We start from the raw sequence: 25,831 nt of genomic DNA, 5'->3' as shown, positions 1-25,831 counted from the left end.
GAAACACAAATCGACGCGGTCGTTTTTACGGTTTCTAAGGACTGAGCGGGATTTTGCTTTGAAAAGCTCACAGCCTCCGTGTGAGCTGGAGACATCTTCTCCTGCTGCTCTTATAGAGCTGCGGGGCCGATGGCAGTCTGATGGCTCCCACACGTAACAACGCATCTGCCCCTCATACACAAAACGTACAGTATTAAGTCCGATTGCTCTGCACAGACACGATTTGCTCCTTCCACCAGCGCAATGGGGACGAAGCGCTCCTCCTTGAAGCCGCGCTGGCCAGAGGTGTAAGAGTACATGGGAAGGGGAGACAAGGAGCGCGCGGGGCGAGCGCGGAGCACAGAGGCGTCCGCGGAGCAACAGTGTTTGTTGTGGAAGGAATCTTCTGACGCACGCGCCGCACTGAGGCGCGCGCTTTTCATTCGCCGCTGCTTTATTTTACCGGTGTGTTTTTTTAGACCAGCCCTGTTACTCCCATAACGCTGCCGCGACACAAGAAGAAGGAGAGCTTTTCCCGTTCACCCCTCCATGCACTGCTGATACTTGCTCATTCTTAAACACGTATAACAGTATGGCGAGCCGGGCGTTGGCCCCGCCTTTAGCCCCTAAGACTCATGGGAAATGGGGAATCGCGGATGTAAATTTCCTCATCATAACTGAGGGATGTAATGTTGATTATATGGTTACTGTTTGTAATTTTATGTATGATACCTAGATTGTCAAAAAAATAAAAAAATAAAAAATAATAATAAAATAAAAAAACCCATAACTGAGGAACTTGTGAACAGAATAGAGGTCCATGCTGTTTGACAGATGTAGATATACTCAAATACATGGGTCTGAGGCAAAGCTGACTCCACCCACAGTGTGCTAATGAATCACACTCATTCTGGGATTCTGGCCGTGTCCTGTCAGGATGACAATATCGCCTAACACATGCGCGGCTTGTACTCTCTGACGCGGCTTGTGTATGTATAAAAGCAGTTAAACACATGAAAATGGGTGGGTGCGGCTTGTAATCGGGTGCGCTTTGTAGTCCGGAATTTACTGTATTAATTTCTCCTTTACGATCAATTTTCACAACGTTGGCACTTCTGCAAATTAAAAGGGACGCCATCCATATGTTAGTACCAAACGTCAGCCCCTGATTGGTTAAAGTCTGACCTAGTTTTACTTTCAACACAGCTTCTATTGATGCACATTTTGTATTTAGAGCCAGATAATGGCCTTAAAATGTGCCTGAAGTGGAAAGTTTTAAACACAAAAGCCCGAAACATGCATTTACGCACTTTTACATGGACTTTCATTGGGAGTGGGCGCTTAAGCTAGCATTGCCAAGGGCGGAGTGAAAATATTCTGATAAAGATGTTGAGATTCTTTTTGAGGAGTGATGAGGGTGGACAGGATCAGGAATGAACCCCTCAGAGGAACAGCTCATGCCAGATGTTTTCAGATAAATGCCGACTGAAGCAGATTGACATGGTTTGGACACATCAAGAGGAGAGACGGTGATTATGTTGGTAAAAGAATGCAGTGGAGGTCTAAGGAAGACAATTTAGTTGATGTGAGCAAAGAGGAGGAAGTATGATGAGGAGGGTTTGATGGAGGCAATTCGATCCCTGAAGGGAGCAACCCAACGGCAAAAAAGATCCATAAGAGTTCAGGGGACAAACTAACCACAACCCAGTTCAAATAGTTTTCAGTATAGTTTACTATAACCTTAAGTTATTCTATAAATAGAAGAACATAAGTTGCAACAACAACAAAAAGTCAAACATAACATCAAATTCTTTACCAGCTATTCGATGTAAACAAAATACCACTAAATTAATTGAGTCTCATGTGGACAAAAATAACATCCAACAGCTTGAAAGACTTCGTTTTATGATCATGCAGTGCAAGTGAAACACATAAAACGCAATTATGGGCTTTAAACTGCTTTAGCAGTTTTAATTCTCTGAACTGAGCTCCTCTTACACAAAGTTAACAAACCCCTGCTGAGGCAATGCTTAAAAAAAGAAACAAACATGTTTTTAACCACTAATGGAGACAAGAAAATACGCCTTTACCATGGTGACGGCTGTAAAGTTTGGTTTCTGTTAAACAGATTATGGATGAACATGATGTCACTGACAAATGGTTAGCGCTGACATATCAACCGGCCAAACAGCATCAGCTCATGTCTCAGTAGGAAATGTGTTTCTGATATAGACATGTCTCTGATCCCTTTTTTTTATGTTTTTATGAAGGCCACAGAAAACTGAGGAGAAACACTCACCAAACAACCGCAGCGCCAGAAGAGTTCAGACTCCTTCTGCAGTGTCAGCGCCTCTCAACACAACCTGAAACGGCACATCATAAGCAGTCACCAGCGTGCCCGGGATTTCAACTCTAAATTCACTTGTTTGAGTTTTACCTCTTAGAAACAAAGTGACTCAGAGCGTTTCGACACACCATATTTATCCAATTAGGATCAAAAGAGATTCAGTTAAAAGCAAAGCCTTGAATAGAGTCCAAAGAGGACAAAAAACAAAAGCTTCCCCGCCTGAAAGAAAACTATAAGTACTTGTTTTATCTGTGCGAATAGATCATATCTGTCATAAATAAATGCAAATGTAGTTGCTGCTATATTCTTCGTACAATGCATCTTCTAATACTGCAACACAAAATCGTTTGGAATGCTGGCAGTCATAAAGCAGAAACAGGAGGGGAGGATTCCATATATTTTTAGATGTTAATATAACAAATGACAAGATGAATAAAGGTTTTAATTAAAGTTTAAAAACCCACTCTGATAAAAATCCTCTTTTTTGGTGTTTTAACATGTTTTTGTGGCATTTTTCTGATGGAGGACATGAATAAAGAAAATTGAGATTAAAATTGCATTTCTGAGTATTTCTTTATTCAAATTATTGTAAATAAAAAATAAGGTTTGGAAATGATGGTATTTGTGACGTTGAAAAAACACTGGGCTCCCTGCTCCGCTTCATTCTAGATCCATTTACATCTTTGTTTCCCTCGCCCAAGCTGAACAGAAATGAGTCTAGTACCCGTAACCCTTGACCATCATAATTTTTTTTTATAATAAAACACTGCATGAAAAACTGGAACAATCTTGTTCTATTAAAGAAAATCTGAACCGACAGCCAGGTCAACAAAAGCAACTGACTATTGTTCATCCAAAACAACTAAGTCAGTAAATGAGCCACAGAAAAAAAAACGATATTTGCTGTGCAACACAGCAGCATTGCCTCAATGACCCACATCCTTTATCTGCAGCACAGACTCACTTTTTAGGAGGAGAAAATGTGTTAAAAACTAAAGGTTTCTCCACTTGACTATAAAACGATCATACTGTTTTTATTTTTTTAACCAGCATGGTGAAAAGTAAACCTTTCTGCATTGTTTTTTTTACAAAATAAATTGGATAATTAACAAATGTTTAAATTGAGAAATTTTACATGGTCTTTCACAAAATTAGATAATATTGAAATTCAATTCCTGTAACAGGTCTCAAAATAAAAGACGCAAGAAAGGAATTATTGTAATAAATATCATGTTTGAAATATGCTTAACCATTTCAAACATGAAACATTAGTGGGACAAAGTCTCTCAGAAGATTAAAGAGAATTGGTGATTTTCTTCAACAGAGTAAATAAAACAATTGAGGCGTTATAAAACAAGCGTTCATCGCTATCAAACTGCAAAAGCTTTACAGTATCATTATCAAAAGCTCATAACACCAAAAGATTCAGAGAAACTGGAGGAATCCCTGTATTTGACAATACTTGTATGGATTGAAAATGCTGTCAGGATGTTTATTTAAGTATTTATGTTTATTATTTATGAGTGTGATGTTTCCTTTGACCTTTTGTCCATTTGCAACAACCTTGAATAGACTTTTTCACCTGTCAAATACCCAAAATTAAGATGAGTGAGACGACGGAAACAAATTCACTTTGATGCAGACTCATTTTGATTTATTTATTTTCTTTAAATTCAGTAAACCCAATGAATGACATTGATTTTATGGATGACACCAATTTTAATTAGAAAGCAGCTGTAGGTTTGTCTGGAATCAGAAGCGGTGCATCTAAGCCCCGCCCCCACCTCTTTACCTGTTCGTTGTTTTCCCCCGTGTGCATTAACATAAACAAAAACAGAGTTCAATTAATAATAATAATAATTGATACTTTATCCCATAATGGGGAAATTCTTTTCCGCATTTGACCCATCCCCTAGGGGGAGCGGTGAGCTGCAGCTGAACCGCGCTCGGGAGGCAGTAGCGTTGAGGGTCTTGCCCAAGGACCCTCACTGGGTGATGCTAATTGCCCCCATTGTTTATTCCCCTTCGGGAATCGAATCCTGGATCCCTGCGTGGCAGCCCTTTACCTTACCAACTGATGAAAGTAACATTTATTTTTAAAAAGCATTTGTGTTTTTACTCTATTTTGAATAAAGTTCATGTCATTTGAACGGCTTTTTAGTTTTTTCAAAATTTTCAATGTTTTTTTTTTAAACTGGGATGAACCAAGAAATATTGTTTTGTTAACCTCATGGTTCTTTTGTGTCATCACCCCCAACATGATAAAGACGGCTCAGAGAAGCAGAAGAACACAGCTGCTGCCTGGAAATACATCACTTCCCACAGATTCACCGCCTTCAATTATTCTTCCAGGTCTTCATTGTTTTTGTTATTGCTTCATCAAACTTCAAGTGACCTGCATCCTGGCCGACTGTGGGAAACATTAGAACTTCTGAAAACTGCGGTTCTGTTGTTTTTATTATCAGATAACTCATAGAGCTGTCATAGAAATTTCACAGCAGAACTGAGAACAAATAATCCACAAGAACAACTGTTAAACACGCCTGAGTGAGGGGCTTCATGCACAGGGAAAAAGTTCAGGTTTGCAGCCAAAGCTTGTTTTCAAGAAGCAGTGATGTGGAACATAATTTGAATGTGGAATAAAAAACCGGGGCTCAGCCACATAAAAGTTCAAATGTCGTCTTTGAACAAGGTTTTTCTCAGTTCTTGGTAATCAAAAAAAGCAAAAAAGCCTCTAAATGTTTTGATTGTGACATCACAGGTTAACTTTTTTCACAGACTGTTTTAATACACATACACACTGTGACCCATGCAGTTTTTCAGTGAATATTTATGTTATTCTGGGTGGCTGATTTACTGGCAGATGAGGTGGGGTTATTTTGTGGATTCCACATCTATAAATCATTCCTGTTGTCTAGTTGGTGTCATGACAACCGAAGCCCACCCAAAGCAGGAGAGCTGCAACAAACAAAGAGCACGTGGAAAATCTGAAGCAACCAGTTGCTCTCCGCCTCCTCTGCCAGCAGGAAAAGTTATGCAGAGGAATCAGAGGGGGGACGCAGGGGACCTGCTGGGCCCAGATCTGTGGAAGAGGGCCCCCAGAACAATGATGCAATACGCTTATGTAAGGCGCCCTTTACTGGCAGGTTTCTCACTGTGAAACACAGAAAGGTGGAGACCCTGGGAAAGACTGTAAGACCTGTAACTCCTTAATTCTCAACACTAAGAAACATGAAGTTGTGTGGGAAGCTACCTTCACACTGAAGAAACCACTTCCAAAGAAAAGCCTATTAAAATGTACGTAAACATGCGTTTCGGGCAACCATTTCCAAAACGCTTAAGTACCGGTATGCAAAGTTTTAAGTTCGTTTTTTTGGTTTAACCATGTTGAACTTTGACCAATCAGGGACGCAGATTGGGTAGTGATGTATGGATGCCGTCCCTTTTAATTCACAGAAGTGCCAAACGTTTGAAAGTGGAGGAGAAATTAATAATGACGGTCTGTGCCCGGCCAGAATTTTGACACCAAGACTTTTATTTTTCAAAATAGAGCTGTGAAAGAAAAAGCCTTGAGCGAGATTCACCAGATTTGCATCGCTTTGATATTTTGCAACCAAGCCTCTTCCAAGTGTAGGTGGTGGAAATGCGCTCGTGAACAGAAGAAAAAGGAGCCCGTTCAAGAGAGTCCATCAATTGCCCGGTGTGAACATAGCTTCAGGGAGATGCAGCCTTTCTAAACGTTCCCAAATGTGCCACCAGATGCAGTTTCTGCTACTACACCTGAGAGAAATGCAACACAGTCGACCTTCCACACCATGCAGGAGTGTAATTATGGCCACACATCTGTGTGTCTGCGCTGAGAGAAGTTTGCTCATTCTCTGTGTGAATGGTGAAACTTTAGAGTTAAGGGAAAACTAACCACGGCTGCAATTACAGTCTAAGTATGTGAGACTCAAACATACACTGATGTATAGCCTTCTTGACTGAAGTGAAAAATGATGGTGGATGTGTGGTGTTTGGTTCTGACAGCAAACGGTATGTTTGTCTCCATTTACATAAAGTTTTCTAAAAAAAAACAAAACAATCCAGTGTTTAGAAATGTCTCATTTTGTCTTTCTTTAGCATCATTATGATTTTTAACCAAATCAACTGCTTACATAAAGAAGTTTTTTTTGGAATGGGTTGAAGGTATACAAAGTTTTGACAGCAGAAATTACAGGACTCCTGTGACAGCTGCAGAATAGTGAGACATGCCTGCAAATGAGCTTTCACAACATAATGGTACATGGAAGAAGAAAGCCAGCAATTAGCGCTTCTTTGGATTTGCTCTGTGGGCCGTTTCTTTTCCCTGCTTGAAATGCTTATGTCTCTGGCATATTTGGTCCTTGTTTGATCCAAACCAGGACCAGGATCCAAATAGTCCCTTTTGATTGGAAAATATGGAGAAAACAAGTGAACACTGCCCAGCTTAAGAATGTGAGACTTGACCTACATTAAAATGAACTTGGGTACGCTCAGTGTAAACGACCAAAGAGAAGTAAACTGGTGTAAGCTTTGCAACTTATGAAAAATTGGTGGGGGGAAATAAAAGCTCAAAATACAAATCTGAAAGATCTTTTTTGTCAATCCCATCATCAAGTTGAAGATAGGCAAAGTAAAAAAGTTACTTTGATTTAGTTTAGATTATTTTTAGTTGCTTAGCCTGTATCATTTTTATTTTGAGGTTCTTTTTTCCTCTCTTTCATCTATTGCATCTATCAGCATCTATTCAGTTAAAGAAAACATAACAAATCCAGTAAGTGTGGAAAATGCTTGGTCTGAGCGTAATCCATCCTATTTTTTTTCTCTACACCAGTCAAGTGCTGTTTGGAATCACAGTCCAGAACATTTGCGGCAAATGCAATTACTAGCTGATTTGTCTTTCAGCGTTTGTCACATTCCACAATCAAAACTTCGGAATCATGGGAAAAACCAACAGCTGTCCCACGCCTGCTCACTCCCATCATCTATTGATCTGTTGTAAAAGTGTTTTCACGGGTCTTTTTTTATTACAATTATGCTGCTTTTAGCCAAAATAAAAAAAGATTTCAAAATTGGTGGCGTTTTCTAGGACATAGTTTCTACAGACCTGAAGGAGTTCATTAGAAATTTGCCTCACAGTTATGGGAAGGGCTTACAGCTCCTCAGAACCCCGACTTAACATTACTGGTGCAACAAAAATGGCGAGTAATATTAGAGTTATCCAGTTGTTTAGATTAAGTTAGTTTGGATCCAGATTCCAGAAAACGACGACGTCTGAATCTATTTGCCTGCAAGTGGTCGCATCGGAATGGAGTGGAACAGGGAGCTCTATGTCACAAATAAGATCTTTTTCAAACAGCATCTCTCCATCTGCTCTAGATTCACAACGGTTTCAATAAAAGAAATACTCAGATATGCAGTTTTGAGCTTAGTTTCTTTATACATGTTCTCCATCGTAAGAAAAAAAATGTCACAAGATCATGTTTAAAAACACCAAAAACACTATTCTCATTGGAGTGGATCTTTAAGAGCTTCAGCTATTTAAGTGTCATTTCAGAATCATCAAAAGAAAGCAGATATTTTCAAGTCGCTTTCCATGAAAAAAAAAGGTGCAAATGGTGAGGGGGGGGGGGGGGGGCAGACTGAAAAGTTGCTTATTTGTGTGACAAGTGTCATACACTAACAGGCTTGTTGCAGGCAACATTGTCCCCAAATGAGCAGTTGCTGTAACTGCATGACATTTTTTTTAGACAATTTGGTCCTCTCTGGAGACTGCAGTGTGAAAGTAAAACCAAATAAAGCTTTGGATTTCTTTTGCAGTTCTCAACTGGACCAAACCAAGTTCATGGACTAGCCTGATGTGAAAGCAGATGACAAATCCCATCAGCATTTGGAAGACAAAGAACTCTTCAATTCATAAAAGATTGTTCCCTGACAAGTTAATCCTAATGGATCTGCTTTGTATCTTTTAATATGGAAATGAAATGTTCTGCAAGACAAACAGGAAAAGGTTTAAAGCAGCAAGTTTACTTAATATAAAGATCAGAGGTTAAAATCTGCTCCAGAACAATCAAGCTTAACCTGAAGTAATGACAACAGAGCTACACAAAATGAGTTCTTTTTTTAAATATCCAAGTCAACACTTCATGATGTAACACTTTAAAATCTCCTAATGTTTTTCACATCTCATTAATTTGTTTGACTTATTTTTTCCCCAAAAGCTCATCAGAGTTTGATGGGGGGTTTTTAAGTTTGCACACCTTTACTCCAAAGTAGCTGTGATGGTGCAACCCCATAATTTGACCCAAATAGGTGAAAAAAATGAATGAAGTATCACTTAAACCAAAGTACACAAAGCCCAGAATAAAACAACAAATTTGTATTTTTAAGGAGTAAAAAAGTGTAGTGACCTAACATGTTAACTTTTTAAATGCATGGCTGAAAACAGAATCAAACCTCCAACGAAGCTTTCATCATTTAAAACACTTAGTTTTCCTTTCACAGGTAAATACCAGTAATAGGATTTTTCTGTTTTGGTTGTGTTGGAGCCAAAAGTAACATGAAGCCTGTTAAAACTGTAAATGTATTACTAATTATAATCAGAAGAAAAACAAACAGTGGCACCGTTTTGATTGAAACCCTCAGCTTGGCATTGGAGTAACCTGTTTCCTGAAGATACCCATGAGAACACCTCAAAGCTGGCAGTCCTCCCAAAACCTGAGCCAGCATTGGAAACCCTAAAACTAATATGGAACGGAGTTACAAAAGGTTTTGCAAACAAATGTGTTAATGTGCTGCAAAAAAGTGCCGATTATGGAGAGTTGTGGCCCCTGACCTTTAGGATGTGGCTGGAGAAGAAGAAGTGTGTGAGTGAGCTTCCCTTTGCACTTCCCAAAGAAGTGATGTCGAACCAGCAAAGTTACTCCGGATGACAAACAGGTTATTTATCATAGCAGTTATGACAGCCTGCCAAATGAGACAGAAGGGAAGCTCAGGGGGTTGGCGCGCGCGCACTGTGCGCATGCTTCAAGGGTAAGTGAGCATTTTCCCTGCAGTTAACGGCCTGGGATGTGCGTTGGTTCAGTGAACAATCACACATGCAAACATTGAACTATTTCTGCAGAAATGTAGCATTTCAAACTTTCTTCTAAGGTTTGGGTCTGTTTCTCTCCAAAAAGGTGCGCTGTTGTTTTGTTGGTTGTCATGTGTAACATAAATTACCTGTCGCGTGAACACTTGACGTCCGAGTTCTGACTGTTTCCAAACTTCACTAAACACTCAATAACCGTCTGGGTTTGTGGGTTAACGTGGGTTGTTGTGCGAGCGGTGTCGTCTGAAAGGAGTGTGGATTTTATCCAAACCGCGGCGACACACCTTAACCTTCTGACGCGAAGCTGACAGCATTCTGCGTCCTTCTTCCCTTCAACAGCGCAACAAAGAAGTCTCTGCAGAGAACAGTCCACTTACCGCAGGGGCTCTGGAGAAAACGGCACTGAAGACGGCTGGCAACGAAGAAGGACTCTCCAAGACACGGACTGTCACTCTCCCGTACAAACACTGGCGCAGCTGTGGGCGCTTTCAAACTCAGGCAAACTTAGAAGAAAGGACAGACGAGCTTCCGGTTTGATTTCAAAGTAAAAGATGCACGATTGAAAAACCTGTGCACTTAGGTAACTAGAGTTTTTTTTTATACAGACTGGTATAAAAAAAGTATAAGTACAAGAATCTACGATAGAGTATTAGGGACATCATAAAATGAATGAAAATAAAATGAGTATGAAAATCAGATTACAAATGAATTAGATAGATAGATAGATAGATAGATAGATAGATAGATAGATAGATAGATAGATAGATAGATAGATAGATAGATAGATAGATAGATAGATAGATAGATAGATAGATAGATAGATAGATAGATAGATAGATAGATAGATAGATAGATAGATAGATAGATAGGAAAAAGGTAAGTTGCAATTTTATGAAAATAAAGAGAGTCCATTTCGTTCAAAAAATAATAAAGAAGATGAGCAGTGGGCATCCTAGTTCCCTCCATTGTCTGCAGCATACATTATAGAGTTAACCTAATGTTTGATGGTCTATGAAAAATGTTAAATGTAGTGTTTTTTTTTTTTTGATGGTCTATGAAAAATGTTAAATGTAGTGTTTTTGTTTTTTTTAAAGCACGACTTTTTCTCTGTAAAATTATGACTTTTTGAAGAATAACTCTATAACTTTATTATTGTAAATTGTTGATTTGTTTTATAATTGTACACATTTACTTTATCCTGATATGAATGTACTTGTTTAGTCTCACCCTGTTACTTCGCCAAAGAAATCTCACAAAAATCTAAGAAAAAATAGTTTCCCTTTTTTATTGATACACTGAATAAACTTGCAACACCTTTTACTTTTAGACTTTTATTTTGAAGGTCATCTCCCTAATTCTATACCTCAGTATTTGAGCAGAGCTCTGCAGCCTGGTAGGCTTGTTGCTTCCCTTTAAAGGACCTCAGCCCTCTATTAAACTTTATTGTACTCTCAGTGAGTTCCTGCTGCACTCACCCAGACTTTTGTGTTCACTCTGCCAGTGTGCACAACACAATGATCACAAAGGACATTATAAGTTTGAGACTTATTCTTCTTGTAAAAGTTTTTTTTTTTAATTCATTCAAGAATAGAACATGTTGGAAAATCAACCTCCGTGCAACAAATAATCAATTTAATGGACACACATCCTGTCCATTAAAGACAAGCCCAGATCAACACTAATCAATCCTGCATCTTCCTGCCTGTTAAAAGCCTTGTAAAATGCAAAACTGGAAAAGATCTGCCTCTCTTGTGGTTTGAAAGAGCCTGTTCAAAGTTTCTTATCAGATGTGGGCTTCTGAGGCCGAGAGGTGACCATGTGACCGACTGTCACCTCTGCGACTTGCTCACTTTGCCTTCTTTGAATAGTCTCCATGGCCAAGCGTTTTAAAGCATGTTGCCAGGGGAAACGGCCCAATAGCAAACAAATGATCCCTCAACCATGGTCAGAATAGCCGATGAGCCTGAAGTGAACATGAAACTCAGCAGCAGCCATATGGAAAGCACAGAGCAGTGGAGCAGGATGATGGGTGGGGTGGGGTGGGGGTGGGGGGTGGGGGGGCTGGAGCATGGTAATGAGGCCTTTGAATCCACCCAAACTTCGTCGTATAGCATTGTGGATGCAAGTGGTTTCAGGTCTTGGCTCTCTCAATCCACAAACAGTAACTCCTCATGAGCAAGAGAGCCGGTTAACTCCAGGATGACAGTAATGGGGTCAGCATTCCTTAAATGCCCGTTTCTAGATGTGAAAGTTGTAAATCAGATGTAGGAGGCAGACGGGCGGACAACAAACTGCCCAGTGACCTTCTGCTGCTGAAGTTTGAGGGAGGGGTGCTCCAGTCTGTAGATGCATGTCAACAAGAAGAGCGTACTAGTTTTTGTTTTTATGAGGATTTATCAAATGGGTGAACTTGTACTGAGATGGTATTTTCATTTTGTTTACATTTTGTTCTGAAATGAGTCATTTTCGCTTTTTACACTAGTTTTTTGTCACTGTAATTAAATCAAACTACAGTTAGGAACATAAAAAATGCTAGCCATTCGCGTAGAAGTACCAAAAAAAACATATTGTTGGGCTGTATTACAATCAAATTGAAGAAATTCTATGTGACAGTTTGCTGATGACCTCAATCAAATTTGTTCAGTCAAAAAAAAAACTACCCAAAAATTGCTGTTTTTATTACAAAGTTACTTAAATGGCAACCATTGACTGTATAAAAGAACTGGACTGAGTTAGTGTTAGTGTTTCAGTTTTATACGATTATAACATTGAGACATTAAAACTAGTCTCAACTTTTTAATTTTTTAACTTTTTGAGTTGTGGTTTATTAAAGGTTTACAGAAAAATTGCTCTTCGTTGGAAATCTTACATCCTATTATACTATCGGCTGTCAAATAGCTTAGTTTCAGTGAAACTCTCTTTAACAAACATCCAAACTGTTTGACATAGCAAAATAGCTTTCTTTTCCAGCTAATACCATATATCTACATACATTTGCATACTACATGTGTTTGACATAAAAGCTCCTTGAGCGTCAGCTCTACAATGCTTTTTAATGGGGAAGTTACTAAATATTCAAACAACCGTTCTGTCAGCTATGTTTGCTACTTCTGTTCTCTCCATATCATTCACAGACAGTCTATTACTTTGTTCCACACTAATGTGCTTGGGATGCTTCTAAGTTGTGCGTGGGACTTTTTCTGTGCTTTCTACCAAACTAATCTGCATTCTTGGGATTTAACAGGCTAGTTATGTCCCATCCACATCTCTGGGACTATAAGCCCCAGTAATGAGGTCAAACTAGCAATGTACTCTGGCAGCTCAGCGTACTCTAACAAGGGCTCTTTATTCTTGCTTGCTTTTTTTTGCCAGCTAGACTAGATTTCACAATATAAAATCTATGACCTATTTACTTTTTGCTGAGCTAACATTTTAAAATTGTACGTTTTGCATTTATAACAATAATGAGTCTTCAAATAAAATGAAGCAAATATGAAGCTCATGCCAGTCAAACTGACATTGGAGGAAGAAAGTCATGATCTGTACAACTGAGCTTCATCAGCGTCAAACAGACAAACTTCTGAGAGAGGAATTCCTAACTTTACAATAGCTTTAAATGTGGAATGGATTTCCTAAATGAAACTTTGCTAAACAGGATTTTATTTTTATTTTAAATTTTAAAAAAAATTTGAACATTTAAACTTCATTTGCATGACATTTTAAAGCTGAGTGCCTTAAAAAAAACATGATGCCTAATCAAGTGTGAAAAATATTCAAATGTTTTGAAGAGGTTATCAAAATGATTACATTTTTCCTTGATTATGGCACATTGAAATGAAAGAGGGTTGCTTTTATGTTAATTCAATTCAATTCAGTCTTATTTATATAGCCCAATGAAAGTTTGATTACAACAATAGTCGTCTCAATGGGCTTCATACCAATTGTATTATACACATGAAATCATTAAGAACATGAAGTCATAGAATTCAATCGGTAATGGCTAAACTAAACTAAACAAACTAAAATAAACTGGGCATCCCTGCCCTTAGACCCTGCTTCTCGGTTATTTAGAGAAAAAACAACAGTTATGGGATTTTGTTCTTTTTCAAACCTCAAACTATTTTATTTTTATAAATCCCCTGCTCCAATTTCTTTGAAAAAAAAGTTGTCTCTGTTGGCTCCGTTTGTACACTTGCACGCCAAACTGTAACTGCCATGTTGGTAAACTCCGTAGTAGGCATGAGGAATGTCCTAATTATAATAATAAAGCATTTTATCTAAAAGTGCCCTCAAGGATTCTGTACAAGTTTAAAAGACTATTACAGTAAAAGCAAAAAACAGAGTGAAAAAGGAAGTTGTGTTTGAAACGACAATTATAGTTTCAACAGATGGTTTTTGAGTTTTAAAGGTAGAAGGGCGGTCTGTACAGTACTCCTAATGCCAGGTGGAAGTAAATTCCAGAGTTTGGGGCAGAGCAGCTGAAAGCTCTCATAGTGTTGAGATGGGCAGAAGGACCAGTTAGGTGCAGAAAGGATGCTGATCTTAGGGAGCGGGATGGTGTTGCAATGTGCACCAAATTGGAGAAGTATAGAGGGCAGAGGTTGTGGATGCCTGGAAGTGGAATCTAGGTTGAACCGGGAGCCAATGCAGCTGCTGGAGTATTGGTGTGATGTGGTGGGAGAGGGTGTTTTATTTTTGGTGATAATCCGAACTGCTGAATTTTGAACCATTTGAAGTTTATGGAGAACTTTGTGAAGGGGAGGCCAAATAGAAGGGAGTTACAGCAGTGAAGACGACTGGTGATTAGGTGTGGACCAGGATGGAGGCTGTCTGAAGGGTGAGGAAGGGCAGAGATGATTAATGTTTCCGAGGTGGTAGTATGCAGTCCAGGTGATGGTGTTGATTTGGGCATGGAACGAGAAGAAGGTGTCCCGGATGACAAAGAGACTTAAAACTGTTGGCTTCAGAGAGGATTGATTTGGTGCAGATGAGGAGAACCTCAGTCTCATTGCCATTGAGTTGGAGGACAGAGAACCAGGATCTAAGTCCGGACAGGCAGGTTGTGAGGGAAGTGGGTGGAAGTGTAGAGTTCAGTTATTTTCCAGACAGACTTTTTTACTAATTTTATTTCCTGTCTTCGAAACAAAAATTCACAATAATTTTAGTAAAAAATGTATTTAGATGTATTTATGTACAATGTTGTGAAGTGAAAAGTCTCAGCTTGCAAAAAGTTTTTCATCAAATAGTTCCTTTGCATTTAGTGTTATTATAAGGATTCAAAGAATGCAGGCTGATTGGACGCCCCTGGTATATAGGGTCGGTATACACCAGGATTCAAAGTCTGGCATCTTGTTTATTTTTATTTCTCTGCCCTGTCTGATGCTGATTAACTAAATCAGGGGGGTATTACAGAAAGCAGGTAATGCTAGTTACCACGGTAAGTTTGAGGCTAAGGAAGTGGATAACCTCAGCTTTTGGTTCCAAAAATGGAGGTTTGCTTCAGGGTATGTCAAGTTGCCGTAGCAACTCATGCTCTGAACATAACCTGGTCTGGAGCAGGTTTAGTTGAAGGTTAGTTTGTTTTGAGGAGGTGAAGCAGCATGGCGTGTCCATTTGAAGATGATTTAGTGGATGAAGAAGCTCAGATAATAGTTTTTCCACCGTAAGAGGGTGATAAGACCACGTATGGATGTTGGAAAGATAAACTTTACAACAGGGAGGGAGAGGATCATGAGTTTATTTAGCAGCCCTACTGTCTAGTGATGTAATGTTAAAGTCGGATACACTGTAAATGATTTAATGCTGCAAATCTATAGTGTTTCTTTTATTTTATCGTTGTAAATAAGTATATCTGCCGGCTCAAACTTAGACACATGAGAGTTAAAGAAATAAAATAAATTAAGATGGAAAAAACATTTAGTTGAATTGGATGAAACAGGACATTTAGTTACCTTTAGATAAATATGTAAATTTGAGTTGTATAAACAATAATTGAGTTGGATAGACGTAAGAAATTAGGTTGAATACATTTAACTCAATTACTTGTCACCAATTGAAGTAATTCATTTAAGTTGGCAAAGTTGGATAAATTATATATATATGTGTCACAATGAAAATGGAAATGAGATAGAAACTGGTGTGTTTACTTTGTCCGTTATTTTCCTCCAAGCAGAAACTCTTTCTTTTGCTGATGCAGCCGTGTTACTTTTTTGATGGGCGTATAATCTTCATACGCCGTCATTAAAATCTCAGACTCCACCTCACTGAAGTATAGCGCTCTCTTTTTTTCTCCACACATTTTCATGGTGACTCTGGAAATCGGTGATCCATTGAGAATGTCTTTATATACTTGCTGTGCACAAGCATTAACCCAGGGTTCCCAAGTCGAGCGTAATGACGCTAATTCATATCCGGTCTTTTGGAACCGACATACCCAAAGTAAGCAAGTTCAGGCGGATTTCAGCCAGAGTTTGGGTTAAAGTCAGGGTAGTCTAATCATGCTTTCTGGAATACCGCTGAGTTTTGCCAAAAGCTGCTAGGACAGTTGGAAAACAAGCAGGGCTCTTCACGGCTGGAGTTGGTCATTTAACAAATTTTAAGTAAGACTTTTGCCTTTAATTCACTTTTCTCAATGTAAGATTTCCTTTTTTTAAATTAGTTTTAGAGATCTTAGTTTGTTTAATATTAGGCAAAATAGTTCAATCTTTCCCTCTGTTTTTTTTAATGGGGTTAAATCAATGGCTGTTAGCAAGCTAACATGCAGCTTTATGATCACCACCCACCAGATTGGACTTAAATAAAACACTTTGTTTGATGATGAATGACTTTCTAAGATAAACACAACACATTTACTTTCTGGAAATGTGTGGGAGTGACCTGCTGGAGAATGCTGCTGATCCAGGCTGGTAGCGTTAAATTCCAGTCTGACCTCATAAATTTTCTTAAATGGTTAAGTCCTTGCTGGCTCTTGCTTTCAGGGGTCAGCGATTAATGGTAATTTGTTTTTTGGACCCCAATGCTGAGCCACCAGCCTCGTCTAGCACCAGTGAACCTTTGACTAAAATGTGTCTGTGACTGAAATGTAAAAGTGTCATTATTATTTGAGTTTGTCCTTTATCTCAGACAGAGGTGTCAAACCCATTTTAATCTGGGAGCCTAATCTGATTTCAAGGTGCCAGACCAGTTAACTCAATGCATAACAATAAATAAGTAACAAAAAGTCCAGGTTTTGTCTTTGTTTTAGTGTAAGATAAGCAAGTTTTTTAAATAAATATTTTACTTGAAATTAAGTTAAATATCAAGTATTCATAAGGTAAATATAAACAATTTTTTATGAATTGTCCTATCAACTTTTTGATTTGAATAATCCAAACTTCATGAGAAAAATGTGAACAATTTATACAAAATTATACCTAGGTTTAACTGTTTTTCAGTTCATTGGGCATTACCACTGATCACTATCATCATATAACGATGCAAACATATTTAGTCATATGTAAGCACGACTTAAACGCAGTCAAACATAAAAACATTAATTTTCTACACCTGGGAAGTAATTCCAAATACTAGGGGTGTGACAATTAATCAGTTAATTAATCTGTTCCCAGAATCGAAGCAGATTGATCTGTCTGAGGCAGACTCGAATGGAATCAACCAGTGTCATCATTGTTTTTTAAAAGAGATATATTGAAAATCATATAATTGGAAAATACCATTTGGATTGAGACATGTAAGTTTATTTTACAAAAAGACCAAGTGCATCACAGTGGACAACACGCATGATGGTAGCAAAAGATGATCAATCCATCATTACAGTCCAATGTGTGGAAACACTTTCAATTTAGCAAAGACATGGTAGATTGTTCCCTTAAGATTATTTTATGTGGAAAAACAACAGTGGGCTGGACTTTAGGGAATCTAAATGTGAATGGAATTGCAATTAATTCGTGTTTACTTGTTTAAATGCAGTTTATTGAAGCTCAGGTAGTGAAAGAAGATGATACTGCCAGATGCACAGGGGAGTCTCCAGGAAGCATTCACTTCTGTAAAAATGCACAATAGAGATGTCAATGTGGGGAATTGGACCAGAGAGTCCATGAAAAATCCAGTCCAGGGTCATGCACACAAAATTCTATCCAAAATCCAAATGTATGCAACACATCAACAAGGGTCAGACTTGACGTCCAAAAACAAAACAGGGCTCAACATCAGAAGGCAGAACCATCAACTTGCTTATGCTTGCAGAAGGGTAGGAAATACAACAAACTGGTGGAGTATAGGTGAAGGCATGGAGCTTAAATACACCAGGATCCAGCTGTACTGAATGATCAATCAGTGGATTCTGGAGGCTGAGCAGTTATGGCAAGTCAATGAGGCCAAAAAGCCCCTAAAACCTGACAATTCGGCTGATATTGGTAAAATCTTGTCGCTTGTGAAACAGCCTTGCTGAAGACATGAAGGCTTCATCCACTATTTTTTTAAAGAAAAAAACTTAAAACTCTTTTTTTTAGTAAAGCTTTTATGTAGTTTCCACATGTCCACATGTTTTCATTTGATTTTATAAATTTTATGAACAATTACTTTGATGTATTTTGATTGTACTTGTTGGATGTGTTGGGTTTTTATGTGTTTAATTTCTTTATTTTATACTGTTTGCTATTTTAACTACTATTTTTTGTGTTACCATTATTTTTTTTTTCATTTTGGAAAGCATTTAGAAACCGTGTTTTTTGAGGTTTTGTCAATCAAACTGTAGCAAAAACGCACGGTTTGAATTAATGAACTGTTGTGATGTCACAATCCTAATCAATTCCTAATTATTATTAAAACACCGCTGGGAGAATATTTATTTTAAAAAATTGATATACGGGGACCTTAAGCACCAAAACAAGCACCAAGCTATACTGGTTTTCCACTCATCTCTGTGAACAAACAGGAAAAAGTCCATTTATCTCAGAAGATCAAAATCAGAGTAAATCTATATTTTTTTCCGTTTTTTATAAGGATGCTCAACTGATGATGGAGTCAGGGTCAACACAAAAGCAAGAAAAAAAGTCTGATATCAGGACAAAATGGAACTTGCAGGCCAAAATGCTGCATTGCTGCCCTCTAGTGTTACTTCTGTCGCACTGTTTGTGGTGCAGACTTGTTTTTTTTTACTTTTGCATATATATCCTGTGATCGTTGGTGGGCAGGTTCCTTTTTGAGGTTTGAGATATAACGGAATTATTTCTTGATATTACAGGAAAACATCTAATATTGCAGTTTTGTGGCTAATTGTACAAAGTTTTCCATTAATTTAATTTCCCAATTTGAACAATTTGCCATTGACCAAATGACTCCAAAATACAACAAATTGAGTTTAGAAAAAAAAAGAGTTGGTGCCAAGGTAACAATAGGTAACAGAGTGGTATTATTATAAAAAAATAAGAAAGTCGGACCTTTCCCCAAAAAAAGTTTTTTGCTGCAAGAGTTTTTGCAACAGTGGATCAACAATAACTCTGAAGTCCATACATTGAGAACAGGATAATTATAATACAAACATTGAAAGACTTAACATTGTAATTATTTTCAGTCCTTTTTGAACAGATATTCTAGTATTTCCTTCTCTTGTTTCAGGGAGTCAAAAAAAATTCTATGGTGAATTCTTTTTTTAAAACAGTTGCTCAGGATTTACTTTATTCGTTTTAAATTACTCATATTTCTAAACTGAATCTTGTTTTGATTCAATGAGGTTCATTGTGTCTATAAAATTATACTGCGTATTTAAATTATTTTTTATCAGACACTGATAAAAAATAATTTAAATACGCAGTGAATCTTGTTGTTACATGAAAATGAGGTTGATGGAAGCCATATTGATCTTTAATTTCTGCAAGCTGCCTCCCATTTTGAAATATTATCCTTTCTTATCACTATCTTGTATTTCAATAAACCTCCAGGTTGTAAAAATACCTCTTGGCACTTTTTTTCTAGTTATGCTAGAAATGAATTGGTTTTAAACCCACTGTGTCATTTAGACCTGATAATGTTTCCAATGTCTCTGTGTGTACCTTGGTATTTTTCCATAAATAAAGGAACAATAGAGCTAAACACCAATGTTCTTCCTGCTTACAAACTGAATGAAAATATGAAAGGTAGCAAATCTGAACTTTAAACACTTATTCTAGGATTTTTCCTTTCCATTTTTTTCTTCTTGTTGCCTTTTCTCCAAAGCTAAATAATTCCCGTTTTTTGTTCATGTTATTTCAGTTGGCCAAAAAATGAGGGTGTGTTATTTTAAAAAGTTAATACAAACAAAAAGATGTTAAAACTTGAATCTAAATTTAGTACTGAAGCAACTTTATTAAAAATGGAACGGACAAGGTAAGGTCCTTGTCATGAAAACCTCTTGTTTTCTTTCATATGGAAAAAAAACAAATCAAATGTTCAAAATCACAAAGTAAAAAACAAAACAAAACAAGAAGAAGGATTTGCAATAACTTGGCTTCAACATTAAAGTTCTACCAATATGATATTGTTTAAAAGTTAAAAACTCATCTATGCAAAAAATGTAAGTACGGTACACTGAAGCCATTTTTTTTATATCTGTGAAGAATCATTTATTGACACAATGTCAGTCTTTGTTTCTCTGTGCAGGTTGGCTGTGGCTCTCCTGGAGGACTCCGCCCCCTCCCTGGTGGCCCTCCATGGAGTGGTACACAGCTGCCTGCACTTTAGGTTGATTTGTTGGAGCTATATTTAAGTGATTCTGTTTCTGCACTCTGTGTTGGAGTGTAGCTTGTTCAATTCTAGCTCTAGCGGTTCTTGATTTTGTAGTTTGTGTTTTGTTATTAAATACTTTAGTTCTCACTACTGGTCCTACATCTGGGTTATCCTGATACTGTAACATTTATTCAGAACTGGGAAAAGTCTTTTCAACCAGAAGCAAAACATTTTCCCTTAACTACTAGGGATGGGAATAGAAGGCTCATGAAGCTTTCCTAGGGGTTCAAGTAATTGTTCCAGAAAAATGAACCACCCACTTAGGGCTTTGAAACCACACAGAACAGTGGCATCTGGTGGCGGATTGGACGTATGTCATATGCTTCAACTAAGGTCCTTGTAACACTTCAATGTGGAAATGATAATGAAAAACATAAAAGCAAAACATTGTTGTCAATGATGATTAAAAAAAAAAACACTAGTTGCACTTTCTGTGAGAAGTACTTGACACAGAAAAATACATCACATGATGAAAATAGATGCAAGGCAAAAAAATAAAGAATTGTAAAACGCTGGTCTTGAACCGGATCTGTGGATGCAGTTGCCATGACTGTTACACTGAGCTATCTCTACTACTACAGAAGTCCCCTGCCATTATACTGTATATTCATAGAGGTGTTTCCTTTATAGATAACATTCATGACGTATTGTCTTAGGAGAAACCCAATAGAAATGATCCTGAGCCACAGTACTTTTATTTTGTACCAGGAGCGATGGTACAGTGCAATGAACTGACGCTGATTCCAATCCAAGGGAAACAATAGAACTGGTCGGGAAACATTCGTGATTCATTTGTATTTATAGAGAATAGTGCGCCCAACTGTTCACAAGGGACATCTGAACCCTGGTTCGACGAAACGATGCATTTTGCGCTTCATACGTCATCAACCACGTGATCTGCGCTAGTTGACACACGCCCCGAACCACTCTGTTTCATGAAAGTGAAACAAGCGCCGGAGCGTCCATGTCAAACAGGCCATCCCTAATAACTAAGTTTGCTAATCTTAAAACTTTTTCTGGAGCTGGGGGAACCCTGCTTTTCCTCAACAGTAGCTGGTATGGGCTCCAGCATTGTCGTGAGCCCGAAAGGGATTAAATGGGTTTGGTAAATGGATGGATATTCAAAGTCATATTCTTTGAATATATTCATTCTGAATAGACAATGTAATTTGCACTGTGATTATGCAATTTGAAAATGCATTTTACAGTATTATCTTATGATACAGTTCAAGGTTTTGCTATGTAGAAACTCATATGAAAAATTCTACAATTAAATGTAACATTTCTTGAAAGGAATTCTTTTAATAAAATCAAAACCAGTTGCATTTTTTTTTTTCATCCATTCATCCATTCATCTTCTTAACCGTTTATTCCCTTTCGGGGTCACGGGGTTGCCGGAGCCTATCCCGGCCACTTGGGCGTAGGCAAGGGATACCCTGGACTGGTCGCCAGTCTGTCGCAGGGTGGAATATCCTCAATCACACATCCATTCACTCTCACACTCACACCTATGGACAATTTAGAGTTGCCAATCAACCTATGTAGCATGTTTTTGGACGGTGGGAGGAAGCCGGAGATCCCGGAGAAAACCCATGCATGCACGGGGAGAACATGCAAACTCCACACAGAAAGGTCCCCCGTTGATGTTGTGTTTTTCATGTCCCCCAGCCGGGACTTGAACTGGGGGCCTTCTTGCTGTGAGGCAAGAGTGCTAACCACTGCGCCACCGTGCAGCCCCAGTTGCATTTTTTTTTTTTTTTTTTTTTGCAGTTGCATTTTGAATTATCACTTTTTTAAAGTAACTTAAAATCACCTTGATGAGTGACTGATAGACAGCATTATCAAATTGTTATTCGGAGTAACAACACCTGTCAATCAAAAAGCATTGTGTCAGGGGGCGCTGTTTTGCAATTTTTTTTCAATTTCAAAAGTATAAGGCCAAGTAAAATGAAATAGATATTAAGGTTCTTTTATGTCAAACTAAAACAAAAAATGAATTTATGTCATTTTTCATAACAATTGCAGAATGCATGACCAAATTGAACTGAAAGTTATAAAAAATATTTTCAGGTAAATTATGTATACAAAAAATACACATTTTATAAAGAACTTAATTTAGCTTTTGTTTAAGGATGTAATTGAAAAAATGTAAAATTGAATTATTTTTAAATTCACTTCTATTTAACAAAATTAGTAAAACTTTCGGTTAGTGAGAACTTTAATTGCAATCCTGTATCTGTCCATTGAGGAGAGCTGCAGCACAATAACTGGACAGTAGACAGTTGTGACAGTCAAATCTACATCTTCTTCCATTTTACACCACTTCTAGATCACCTTTCAATCAAAAAATCTTTTAGCTGATAGGCTGCTGCGAACCTTTACCCCTAAGAAAGAGTATCAGAGATGAGCAACATCTGCACAGAGAAGAACTATGAAGCCTTGAGTTTTCATCTTCACTTGTCAGTCAGAGCTTTTGTCCTGTCTATAGCATCCCTGTAAAAGTTGTGTGAAAGTTGCATTTCTGTAATTTCAAATGATTATCCCAATAAAGAGTGTCCTTGTTTAACACCACCAAAAGTAACTGATTAACCCTTGTGCTATCTATCCAAGGCACTTTAACATTGGAAGTAGGGTCATCTAGACCCCACAAGAACCTTTTTTCTTCAATGATTTGTGATCTTCACTGGTGTCCATGGATTACATGAAATCTTTTCTACATTTATCCACCTTTGTCATGGTAGGGAGAACACATCAATGTAAGGGTATGGTCATAGGATGGCACAAGGGTTAAAATATAAAAGGTTTGGCCTCATTTGTAAGCGCGGCTCGTCTGCAGCTCACCGCTCCCCCAGGGGATGGGTCAAATGCGGAGAACAATTTCCCCATTGTGGGATAAAGTAACTTTTCTTTTTCTTTTTAACACAATCAAATCAAATGTCTACTGACATCTGAGACAACTCTATTTTGTTACTCTATTAGAAGTCTACCAATAAGATATTTGCATATACAGGTCTCCTACACATCTGCTTGTAGTTATCTAATCTTTGGATATTTTTAGATGTCTATTAGAGGACTCTTTAATATTTACTAGTTTAAAAAAATCCTCAATTTTAAATCCATCTTCAGAACCCACTGAATCCCTTTTGGGGTCACAAGGCTGCAGGTTCTTCTCCAGCTACTGTTGGGCAATGTTGAGTACACCTTAACCCTTGTGCTATCTTGGATGACCCCACCCTTAGTTTGATGTGTTATTCCTACCATGACAAAGGTGGATAAAGGTGGAAAGATTTCATGTAATCCATGGACACCAGTGAAGATCACAAATCATTGAAGAAAAATGGTTCAGAGCACTGTCTAATGGGTCTAGATGACCCAACTCCCAACGTTAAAGTGCCTAGATTAGCACAAGGGTTACTCAGATCACCAGTTAATAACCTGGCCATACAAACACGCTCACACCCAGGGCAGTTTGCAGACACCAGTTAGCCAGTGAAACATGTTATTGAACTGTGGGAGGAAATGGGAGAAATTCCACACCTGTAGAGAGAGAACATGGAAGCTTCACACAGGAAGGTCCCGCCAGGATTCAAACCAGAGTCTTCTTGCTGTAAGGTGAAAAACCTAACCACTACACCAGCATGTGACCTATTTGTTAACAGAGAACTCATAATTAGAAAATTCTACATTCAGATACGTAGAAAATATTTCTACTTGTATCTAACAAGGTTAAAGGTCTAAAATTCTTCCATCAAAACAACAATCCAGCAAATATATTTCTGTTTAGATTTTTGACTAGTCAGATGACCGAACAATGATGGTAAAAGGTTTAATCCATTGTCAGCATGGATTATTATTAGAATGATCTTAAAAAACTTTTTCTTGATCTAATTGCTGTTTAGGGGCAAAGGTCTTAAAGTATAGACTTGCATTTTCAAGTATAGATTGGGGAAAAAGTGGACTCCACACCAATAAAATCATGTTTATATTTGATAGTAAAATCAGAAAAAGGATGTCAGCACACCCAAATCACATTGATAGAAACATGTTTGACTTGGCTTTCCCAGCAGCGGCGCTGGATGGGCTGCCCATCTATACCTCGGGCTGGGATCAACCTTTCCCTGGCTCTGGGACGGGACGGGACAACCCTCTTGGGACCCCCGGTCACTCTGGGTGTCATCCGCTTCGGCTGCGGGGTCTGAGGTGGGGTGGGGGCTTGTCGGCCCTGTCCTGTGGGGGGGCATTCTGGGGGGGAGGGGGAGACCACTATTGGTACGGGACCTTGGGGGGTTGACGGGTTGCCTCCGCTGAGGCAATCGGCGGTTGCCCCGGCCGGTTGGCTGCCTCGGTCCCATCAAGGCCTGACCAGAGCTCTTCTAGGGCCGGCGCTTGGGGGTGGGGGCCTGGACTTGCTCCGGGGGGGCGGTTTCTGGCTCCTCTCTCTGTGTGGGGTGGGTGGTGCTGGACCTGGGGTGTCCGCGCCTCCGGGGATGGGGCCCCGGGGCTGGGGGGGCCTGGCCCCTGTGCTGGGGGGGGGGTCTGGGGGACAGCTGTTTGATCACCGGGTGACAGTCTACCAACTGTCCCCAACTTACCCCCTTCGTTATATAACCTCATATTAGAGTGAGGAGGTAGGGGGTTTAGCCTTAGATGCGCCTTGGGGGGGGAGCTACTTGGCAGTGGTCCCCCTCGCATGGTTTCCCCCTCTTTCGGTTTTATTTGCACCTTAGACATGTAGGGCCCTTGGTAGGGGGGGATGCTTGGACATCACTGCCAGCAAGCAGCAGATGTCCTCCTGGCACCCTACCCGCCAATTTTAACCGCACCTTAGACATTTAGGGCCCCTTGGTGGGCAGGGTGAGGGGACATCACTGTGAGTAATCAGGAGATGTCCCTTCAGTGCCTTACTTGCCAATTTTAACTGCACCCCCTTAGTACACACCCCCCTCCCCCCTCAAAGTATACATTCCAACATAAATACACACACCCTCACAAACACACACACACGCGCACACACATTTTGCAAGGAAGGTGGGACCTAGGACCATCTGTCCCCTACCCCTTCCCTGGTGGGGGGTACGGAGCCCTTGGCAACGGCGGACGTGTCCCCTGGGTGCCGGTTTCCTGGGCCTGGCGGTGCTCTCTCCGCGCGGGGAGGGGGTTTACATTACACCTTAGCCGGGGGTGTCTGTGTCCCTGGGAGGTGGGTTCTGATCCTTGCCCCTGAGTGCTGGGCCCCGCCAAATTTCCAACTGTGGCCGAGCCTGGTTGGGCCATGTTTACAACACCCCTTGTGGGCCCCCCTTTTTCCCCGGGGTGGTCCCCTCCTGGGCGGGGGCGGCTGGCCCCTGCCTTGCTCCTCCCTGAACCAACCGTGGACCGGGTGGGTGGCTGCCTGGAGTGCAGAGCGGGTCTCCTTTTGGGGGTCCTGGCTCGTACCTGGGGTTGGGGCGGGGGGATGCCCAGAACTCCTGGGTGGTGATGGGGTACTCGTCTGCGGCTGTGGGCGCCTTTCTCGGGTGGGGCCCTGCGTTGGGTTCTCCCAGCGCGGCGGGGGGGGCTACTCTCCTGGTTGGGCTGGGGCGGCGCTCTCTTTCCCCCCATGCCTCCCTGCTCTCTGGCTCTGGGGGCCT

The 25,831-nt window shown here is 39.5% G+C and overlaps 1 protein-coding gene across 9 annotated transcripts in view; it reads right to left on the bottom strand.

Moving 5' to 3' along the window:
• svila (supervillin a) overlaps positions 1-9,956 on the bottom strand; it is a 93,789-nt gene extending 83,833 nt beyond the window's left edge. For 5 of the 9 annotated variants that reach the window (XM_020712519.3, XM_078938581.1, XM_078938586.1 and 2 more), the window contains exons 1-2: positions 9,815-9,956; positions 2,279-2,342 (exon numbers count right to left, since the gene is read on the bottom strand). The gene's annotated coding sequence lies outside the window, so the exon portion shown is untranslated. The remainder of the gene's footprint in view (positions 1-2,278; positions 2,343-9,814) is intronic. The other 4 variants (XM_020712521.3, XM_078938584.1, XM_078938585.1 and 1 more) reach the window with 3 other exon arrangements.
• Between the last annotated feature and the right edge of the window lie 15,875 nt (positions 9,957-25,831).

The sequence above is a fragment of the Oryzias latipes genome, chromosome 20 (assembly GCF_053564925.1).
Source record: "Oryzias latipes strain Hd-rR chromosome 20, Olatipes_Hd-rR_3.1".
Classification (NCBI taxonomy): Eukaryota; Metazoa; Chordata; class Actinopteri; order Beloniformes; family Adrianichthyidae; genus Oryzias; species Oryzias latipes.
This window is presented reverse-complemented; position numbering and strand designations above follow the sequence as displayed.